This window comes from Schistocerca cancellata, chromosome 3, assembly GCF_023864275.1.
Source record: "Schistocerca cancellata isolate TAMUIC-IGC-003103 chromosome 3, iqSchCanc2.1, whole genome shotgun sequence".
In the NCBI taxonomy this organism is placed as follows: domain Eukaryota; kingdom Metazoa; phylum Arthropoda; class Insecta; order Orthoptera; family Acrididae; genus Schistocerca; species Schistocerca cancellata.
The window spans coordinates 774,110,601-774,120,283 of NC_064628.1; positions in this window are offsets into that span (position 1 = coordinate 774,110,601).

Sequence of the window (9,683 nt, forward strand, 5' to 3'; positions counted from 1 at the left end):
TGGGTAGGCCTGCAGTTCTACATTAGTAAAGATCGTTGCGGCGGGAAGCACGCAACAACTTCAACCATCATCTTTTAGCAAAAGATCTTACCGAGAACCCAAGAAAATTCTGACCCTACATAAAATCAGTAAGCGGGTCGTAGGTTTCTACCCAGTAACTCGTCGATAAGCCTGGTGTTTCTACAGAATACAATAAAAGGAAAGCTGAAGTTTTAAATTCCGCGTTTAAGAAACCATTCACACAGGAGGATCGTACAGACGTATCGTCGTTGGCAGTTGCAAAGACTCCCGTATGGAGAGCACAGTAGATTTATAGGCATCCCTGGCGTAAAGAAGCAAATGAAAGAGTTGAAAACAAACAACTCAATACGTTTTACAGACAGTACTCTTCGGCACTGGCGCCTTGCATACCTTGCATTTATTGCGAATCTCTCGCCCAGTGCAAAGTTTCGAATGACTGAAAACAAACGAAGGCGAATCCCTGAGATAAAAAGAGTAAAACTACAGATCCGCATAATTACATACCAGTATCATTAACAGGGGTTGCTGCAGAATTCTTGAGCGTATTCTACACTACTGGACATTAAAATTGCTACACCAAGAAGAAATGCAGATGATATTATACTAGAACTGGCATGTGATTACATTTTCACGCAATTTGGGTGCATAGATCCTGGGAAATCGGTACCCAAAACAACCACCTTTGGCCGTAATAACGGCTTTGATACGCCTGGGCATTGAGTCAAACAGAGCTTTGATGGCGTGTACAGGTACAGCTGCCCATGCAGCTTCAACATGTTACCACAGTTCATCAAGAGTAGTGACAGGCGTATTGTGACGAGCCAGTTGCTCGGCCACCACTGACCAGACGTTTTCAATTGGTGAGAATCTGGAGAATGTGCTGGCCAGGGCAGCAGTCGAACATTTTCTGTATCCAGACAGGCCCATACAGGACCTGCAACATGCGGTCGTGCATTATCCTGCTGAAATTAGGGTTTCGCAGGGATCGAATGAAGGGTAGAGCCACGGGTCGTAACACATCTGAAATGTAACGTCCACTGTTCAAAGTGCCGTCAGTGCGAACAAAAGGTGACCGAGATGTGTAACCATTGGCACCCCATACCAGCACGCCGGGTGACGAATACACGCTTCTAATGCTCGTTCACGGCGATGACGCCAAACGCGGATGCGACCATAATGATGGTGTAAACAGAACCTGGATTCATCCGAAAAAATGAAGTTTTGCCATTCGTGCACCCAGGTTCGTCGTTGAGTACACCCTCACAGGCACTACTGTCTGTGATGCAGTGTCAAGGGTAACCGCAGCCATGGTCTCCGAGCTGGTAGTCCATGCTGCTGCAAACGTCGTCGAACTGTTCGTGCAGATCGTTGTTGACTTGCAAACGTCCCCATCTGTTGACTCAGGGATCGAGACGTGGCTGCACGATCCGTTACAGCCATGCGGATAAGATGCCTGTCATCTCGACTGCTGCCATTGGGATCCAGCACGGCATTTCATATTACCCTCCTGAACCTACCGATTCCATATTCTGCGAACAGTCATTGAATCTCGACTAACGCGATCAGCAATGTCGCGATGCGATAAACCGCCATCGCGACAGGCTACAATCCGATCTTTATCAAAGCCGGAAACGTGATGGTACGCATTTCTCCTCCTTACACAAGGCATCACAACAACGTTTCACCAGGCAACGCCGGTCAACTGCTGTTTTTGTATGAGAAATCGGTTGGAAACGTTCCTCATGTCAGCACGTTGTAGGTGTCGCCACAGGCGCCAACCTCGTGTGAATGCTCTGAAAAGCTAATCATTTGCATATCACAACATCTTCCTGTCGGTTAAATTTGGCGTCTGTAGCACGTCATCTTCGTGGTGTAACAATTTTAATGGCCAGTAGTATATATCATGTACATGTGCCAGTGATACAATGATGCACCCAAGTAAACACAGACACAGACTCCGAAAGCAATATAGTGTATAGCGGCCAAGCTTCATTATCAATCTGTTGTTCGTACTGCCTAACATTTTAATTTTTCTATTTATGTATGCATTTTAGTATAGTGATTTATTTATTTACATGTTTTTTTCATTTCTTTATACTTGTTCTTGATGTGTACCATGCGTTGTTACAATCTTGGGTGACGTATAGATGAAATTCTTCCCCCCACAATAACTCGCGGGTAGTAAATGAACAGATTTTGCCCCATTTGGAGACAATCTCTGTAAGCACTTTTTGTGCATTCATTTTTCGTAGTGTCAGTGTGTAAGTGTGTCTATAGCACGATCCTAAGTTAGGGAAGTGTTGTTGTTCGCGAAACGTGTTCCCTTATGCCCTTGTGTGATGTCAGATAGTATCATGATTGCGAACTGCAGTACTAGAGACACGTATGTTCTGTGAACACGTTCACCTACCAAATTCTATAATGAAATAATTTGAGCAATATGTACTACATATATATATTATTTTTGGGAGGGGGGAGCGACAGAAAGAAAATCAAGGGGACAGTGTATAGTTACCCAACAACAGTGAGTTATTCAGTGTCAGTGACATGTGAGATATACGCAGAGGAACCGGTGAGAAATAATAGTATTCTCACCGGTTCCTATGCGTATATCTCACATGTCACTGACACTGAATAACTCACTGCCGTTGGGTAACTATACACCGTCCCCTTGATTTTCTTTCTGTCGCCCCCCCCCCCTCCCAAAAATAATATATATATATATATATATATATATATATATATATATATATATATAGTACATATTGCTCAAATTATTTCATTATAGAATTTGGTAGGTGAACGTGTTCACAGAACATACGTGTCTCTAGTACTGCAGTTCGCAATCATGATACTATCTGACATCACACAAGGACATAAGGGAACACGTTTCATGTAGAACAACACTTCCCTAACTTAGGATCGTGCTATAGACACACTTACACACTGACACTACGAAAAATAAATGCACAAAAAGTGCTTACAGAAACTGTCTCCAAATGGGGCAAAATCTGTTCATTTACTACCCGTGAGTTATTGTGGGGGGAAGAATTTCATCTATACGTCACCCAAGATTGTAACAACGCATGGTACACATCAAGAACAAGTATAAAGAAATGAAAAAACATGTAAATAAATAAATCACTGTACTAAAATTCATACATAAATAGAAAAATTAAAATGTTAGGCAGTACGAACAACAGATTGATAATGAAGCTTGGCCGCTATACGCTATATTGCTTTCTGAGTCTGTGTCTGTGTGTTTACTTGGGTGCATCATTGTATCACTGGCACGTGTACATAACCACAAGCTTTCTCCTTCCAAATAAAGAAGACTTGGTAAATCGAGAAAGCCTGTTATGGCATGAGTGTTCGGGCGAAGTATAGGACAGTGTGCCGTTGGCAAGCTAAATAATAAAGTGCAGTACTTACCTTCGTGCAGAGACCGTAGGAGGTGCCCTGTGGTCCCTTCTCACAGCCAAGGTGTACGACGAGTGGAAGCAGATGCAGTAGTTTCGTAAATGCTACGAACGCTGCACAAAACACTTCACAGAAATGTATTGATCGGCGCGTGCGACATCGCTATCCAGCGGTGTTCGCGCGGCTACTAGACTCCAAACGGCGCGTAGCGTGTTGCCAGACTCATTGTTGTGCGTGCGGTTGCTTGTAACTGACACATTATTGACTGACAGCGTGAAGTTGGAGGGAAATTTGAATAGGAAGCAAAAATCTACGTTCAAATGGACGCTCACCACAGTGCAAAGAGGCGTAGAGACTATATTTCCTGACCTACTAAATAAAGTCTTACCACTGCAGCTCATGATTTACGTCCCACGTTAGGAAACAAAATATAAAAAACGACACCCATGTTCATTGAACAGTACCCATGTTTGTGTGTATATATTAGTGTTAAGCTACAATAAGTACTAATCTCTGTGAATTTCATTTGTTACATGTTTATCTTGCCCATGATGAAACAACTATGAAACCCAGAAAGGACACTATCAAATAGATCCTGGTATAAAAGAGGGAGGAAGTGGAGAGCATAAGCAACTATAAGGAAGAATTTCCCCCACTTACTACTCGAGATACCCTTGGAGCCATACAGCCTGGATCGATACTCTAAAATATACGACGCTCTTGTAAAACTTTGTTTCCAGCAAAAATGTAACTGCAGAATCATATAAAAGACTTGTGAAATGTAACGTTGTTGTCAATGTGCGATTGAAGATGTTTTTTGTACGTAGGGACAATGACACTGTGAATTGTCGTAAAGAACTGAACTATAAATTTGATCAAAAGGACGATGTAATGTAATATCCATGCATTTGATCTAAAAGATGATGTAACGTAATATCTATGTATTTAATGTAAAGGATGATGTAATAATTTTTGTATCTAGTATGTACGTATTTTGAGTGCCCTAGTGTTTTCCTTGTTAAGTACCAGTGCCAGTACCAAAACCACACTCCTGGAAATGGAAAAAAGAACACATTGACACCGGTGTGTCAGACCCACCATACTTGCTCCGGACACTGCGAGAGGGCTGTACAAGCAATGATCACACGCACGGCACAGCGGACACACCAGGAACCGCGGTGTTGGCCGTCGAATGGCGCTAGCTGCGCAGCATTTGTGCACCGCCGCCGTCAGTGTCAGCCAGTTTGCCGTGGCATACGGAGCTCCATCGCAGTCTTTAACACTGGTAGCATGCCGCGACAGCGTGGACGTGAGCCGTATGTGCAGTTGACGGACTTTGAGCGAGGGCGTATAGTGGGCATGCGGGAGGCCGGGTGGACGTACCGCCGAATTGCTCAACACGTGGGGCGTGAGGTCTCCACAGTACATCGATGTTGTCGCCAGTGGTCGGCGGAAGGTGCACGTGCCCGTCGACCTGGGACCGGACCGCAGCGCCGCACCTCTGCACGCCAAGACCGTAGGATCCTGCGCAGTGCCGTAGGGGACCTCACCGCCACTTCCCAGCAAATTAGGGACACTGTTGCTCCTGGGGTATCGGCGAGGACCATTCGCAACCGTCTCCATGAAGCTAGGCTACGGTCCCGCACACCGTTAGGCCGTCTTCCGCTCACGCCTCAACATCGTTCAGCCCGCCTCCAGTGGTGTCGCGACAGGCGTGAATGGAGGGACGAATGGAGACGTGTCGTCTTCAGCGATGAGAGTCGCTTCTGCCTTGGTGCCAATGATGGTCGTATGCGTGTTTGGCGCCGTGCAGGTGAGCGCCACAATCAGGACTGCATACGACCGAGGCACACAGGGCCAACACCCGGCATCATGGTGTGGGGAGCGATCTCCTACACTGGCCGTACACCACTGGTGATCGTCGAGGGGACACTGAATAGTGCACGGTACATCCAAACCGTCATCGAACCCATCGTTCTACCATTCCTAGACCGGCAAGGGAACTTGCTGTTCCAACAGGACAATGCACGTCCGCATGTATCCCGTGCCACCCAACGTGCTCTAGAAGGTGTAAGTCAACTACCCTGGCCAGCAAGATCTCCGGATCTGTCCCCCATTGAGCATGTTTGGGACTGGATGAAGCGTCGTCTCACGCGGTCTGCACGTCCAGCACGAACGCTGGTCCAACTGAGGTGCCAGGTGGAAATGGCATGGCAAGCCGTTCCACAGGACTACATCCAGCATCTCTACGATCGTCTCCATGGGAGAATAGCAGCCTGCATTGCTGCGAAAGGTGGATATACACTGTACTAGTGCCGACATTGTGCATGCTCTGTTGCCTGTGTCTATGTGCCTGTGGTTCTGTCAGTGTGATCATGTGATGTATCTGACCCCAGGAATGTGTCAATAAAGTTTCCCCTTCCTGCGACAATGAATTCACGGTGTTCTTATTTCAATTTCCAGGAGTGTATATAAACTAAGTGATGAAGAGGACTCCGTTAAAGGAATGAACAATGCCATTTAAGTACGTGTGTAGAGGAGTCAAGAACTACCAGTGTGTAAAGTGGTTGGGCTCATTGCCCGGAATTTGACATTTCTTCGGACAATTCGCCCAAGGGGGGGGGGGGGGGGGGGGCAATGTAAAGAAATTATACAATTTTTTTTATGAATATGTAGACACTAGTTGAACTACCAGAGATTAATGCATAAAACATTTGCTGAACAAAAGAAGCTTTACGCTCTTCGTTTATTAGTTTTAAAATAAGTTACCCTTTCGCTGTTATCCTGACCTAGTGTTAAGACGTGTTGCGCCATTTCTTACTGATAAAATTGGGTTAAATACTGAAAGTGATTTTGAAATAGAGCGATTTCGTCTTTTGTGATACAATGGGTCCCAGCTCCTGAAATTCTGGAAAATTATCACTATTATTTTAATTTTATGCAGAGAATTTAGATGGAGGCGACGATCTTCACGGCGACGTTGCTCAACAATAGAGGTACGTGAATGTGTTCATCTTTTTCCTTTCGTGGCCGCTACCGTCAATTTCAATATGTCTGCCGCGACATTCAGAACCTGCAGTCTTTCTTTTCATTTAATTTCGAAGTCCACACATTTACGTTCTAAGATGAATAAATATTCTGACGACCGACTGAATCAAGATTTTTCTAACAATAACAATGGGAAAACATAATAACATAAGAGGACGCGTTACATACCTATCCACGTAACAAACAGGTTCGAGGTTCTCTCTTCCATGAAACTTAAACTGAGCCAGTGAGACTCATTTCGCTTGTTGGGAAACCAGCTGTGTTCTGTGTGAAGAGGTCGCAAAAGCAAATCGGTATGGATCTGTTAATCATTAGCAGTTCAAATGTACAGCAAGTAATGGTATCCCTTGGGGAAATGGCAGCAAGGTATGGTAAGGAACACCAGGTGCACTCAGTGTGTATGCCTGGTGCCCTCGTTCAGCATGTTGAACAGTTTATTGCGGCAGCCATTGATGGAAGAAGTTGCAACCATCTACAGTTTGTGGCACATATTGGAACAGACGATAACTGTCATCTAGGGTCTGACGTCATCCTTGGATCAATACAGTGACTGGCAGAGAAGGTTGCACAAGGGCTTCAACGAAGCTCACAATTTTCATCGTTGATCTCAGAACTGATCGTAGTCCCCTGGGTCTGAGTCTAGAGAGGGAGGCTTCAACAATAGACTGTAAAGGTTAAGTGACAAGCTAGGTTGTGAATTCCTAGACTTCCGCCATGGTGTCGACAACTTTAAGGTCCCTCTAAATGTGTCAGTTGTACACTACACATTAGATGCAGCTACCCAGGTCTTGTAAGAGATGACATCTCGGTCGGCAAATTATTCCAATCCAGGTAGAGAGGCATTCTCACATCGGACGATAGCGAGAGTAAACCATCCACTTCCAGTACTCCCTGTCGCAACGTCAAGACTGAAATTAACTCGAGCGGCCAACGCAGACCAGCGGAATCATTCCGCTGTGAGCTATATCTGCAACAGCATTGAAGCACTGTGCCTCGTCGACGTGTCTATCGTCAACGTCGCCATCGCATGCCAGTCTACAAACACATAATAAGCCTTGAGAATAAACTTGGCACAAACGGAACTGCACAAAGTGTCATTTTGAATGGACCGATTTTTTTCCGTGGATGTCGATTTAATTTCAGTCTTGACGTTGCCACAGGGAGTACTGGAAGTGGATGGTTTACTCTCGCTATCGTCCGATGTGAGAACGCCTCTCTACCTGGATTGGAATCATTTGTCGACCGAGATGTTATCGCTTACAAGACCTGGCATTGTGGAATAGATGCTAAGACCCAATCTAGACCTAGTTATGTATATAGTAATATGCCTTTCACATTGTATACCCGCTCCTGTCGTAAAGTTAGTAATGATGAAAAAATACATGTATGGATGAAAGGACTTGGTGTACTTGCTGAGAATGTAACTGTAACTGGTGATTTAACCCTGTACTATAATTATTAATAAAGTCTGATCTGTAGCGTCAGCCGCCAATCGCTAGACGTATATCTGGTGAACGGGGCCTCAAGGATGCAACAATTTGCAAAAAAATCGAAAACATAGTGCCTCGTTGGCCGCTGAGTGGGGTGCACATAAGAGGTTATTAGATTACGCACTCTCCATCCAGTCTAGATAATGACAGTTGTAGGAAACTCAGAAGGAACAGTTTATGAGCCAAAGAAATGCGCTCCACAGATGAAAGTATAAAAATCCTAGTGATTAACTCCGCAGCTTTCGCAACAAAGTACCAGAACTTGAAGTGCTCCTAAAAAGCAGTGAAGTTCACATAATAGTAGGTATGAAAATCTGGTTAAAACCTAAAGTTGACAGTGAATTTGAATGTATATGCTAATGGGAAATGGAGGTGGTGTACTTGTCATAGTGGACAAGAAACTCAAATCCACCAAGATGTTCCTAAGTATCATCTATCTGGTAGGCATGGGCAGTCAGTCATATACTGGACAGAATACTTCAGACCAGCGTGATGCTAGCTCTCCACTTGCGGGTACCTGTCTGTGTGGGTTGGCTCCCTGGACAATTTGTGTCCTATACTTTGTTCTTCATAAGAATAAACCTGATGTAAACAAACACAAACGCGGTGCTCGGTCAGCAGCCGTAGCACATGTACACTGGTGTTGTTACAGTCTTGAAAGTAGGGCCTACTTATGAATTAGATATCTTATTACTACGTTATGGTAAATGAAACATTAAGATATTCTAAATATATTATCCGTCAACGTTTTCTCCATCTTTTCGCTACATAGTTTTTATTTCAACAATCGTGTACAGTGGCAGTGTCTCTGCTGTTGTGCTCTGACCGTTGTGCTGCTATTACGGTACGCACTACGCAGTGTAGAAATATCTGCGCTGCTTCCTGCCCACGTAGTGAAACACGCGCGTGAAACACCTTTACAGTGGTATGCAACAGCGTGATCGTAATCTTTTTCTCAGGTTTACAGGAAAAAAACTTTTCCGAGGAACTGTATTTACTAAATGAAGAGATTTTTAAGAGTAAAGCTGAGTCGGTAGCATTGCAGGTTCAAACCTCGTTTTCGTCTTTTTCTGTTCGGTTTGGAATACCTACATCTGTCACAAGCGAAATTCAACAATATATTTGCTAATTATCACATATAATCATTTTAATGAAAAATGCACGTCTTCCTGTTTTTAATTATATATTGCACACAATATTCCAATTTTCATTACAAATATAAAGTCTTAATTATTGGTTTTCTGTAAAAGATTGTTAATAAAGGTTGCTTAAATTAATAAAACATGACAATTTAAATTTTTAAGACAAAAATGAAAAATCAAACACACTTTACTCGGGCTATGTCCAACGTTTTGTACCACAGATTTGGCCTCACACGAGCTAATGTGATACCGTAAGTGTCGTGAAAACATGGACAATAATAATTTTCACAGCATGAGCACAGATGCTACATTTTTACACCTGCCATCTTACGACTGCAATACGAAACCATAAGATCTGATCTGAAGTCAAGTTAAGGAATTTGTCGTGAGAAATAAACGTGCTAACGCACGAAGTTCTGTCACGCGCTGGGGGGAATAGAGAAGAGGAAGGAAAATGTGACGCTTGGATGGCTTCGTAGATTTTCCTGATGATAGACTCGTTAACCAGTGTAGCAGATGTACTGAAATGTATTTCTCGGATTCGGATAGGGATAGGGAAGGA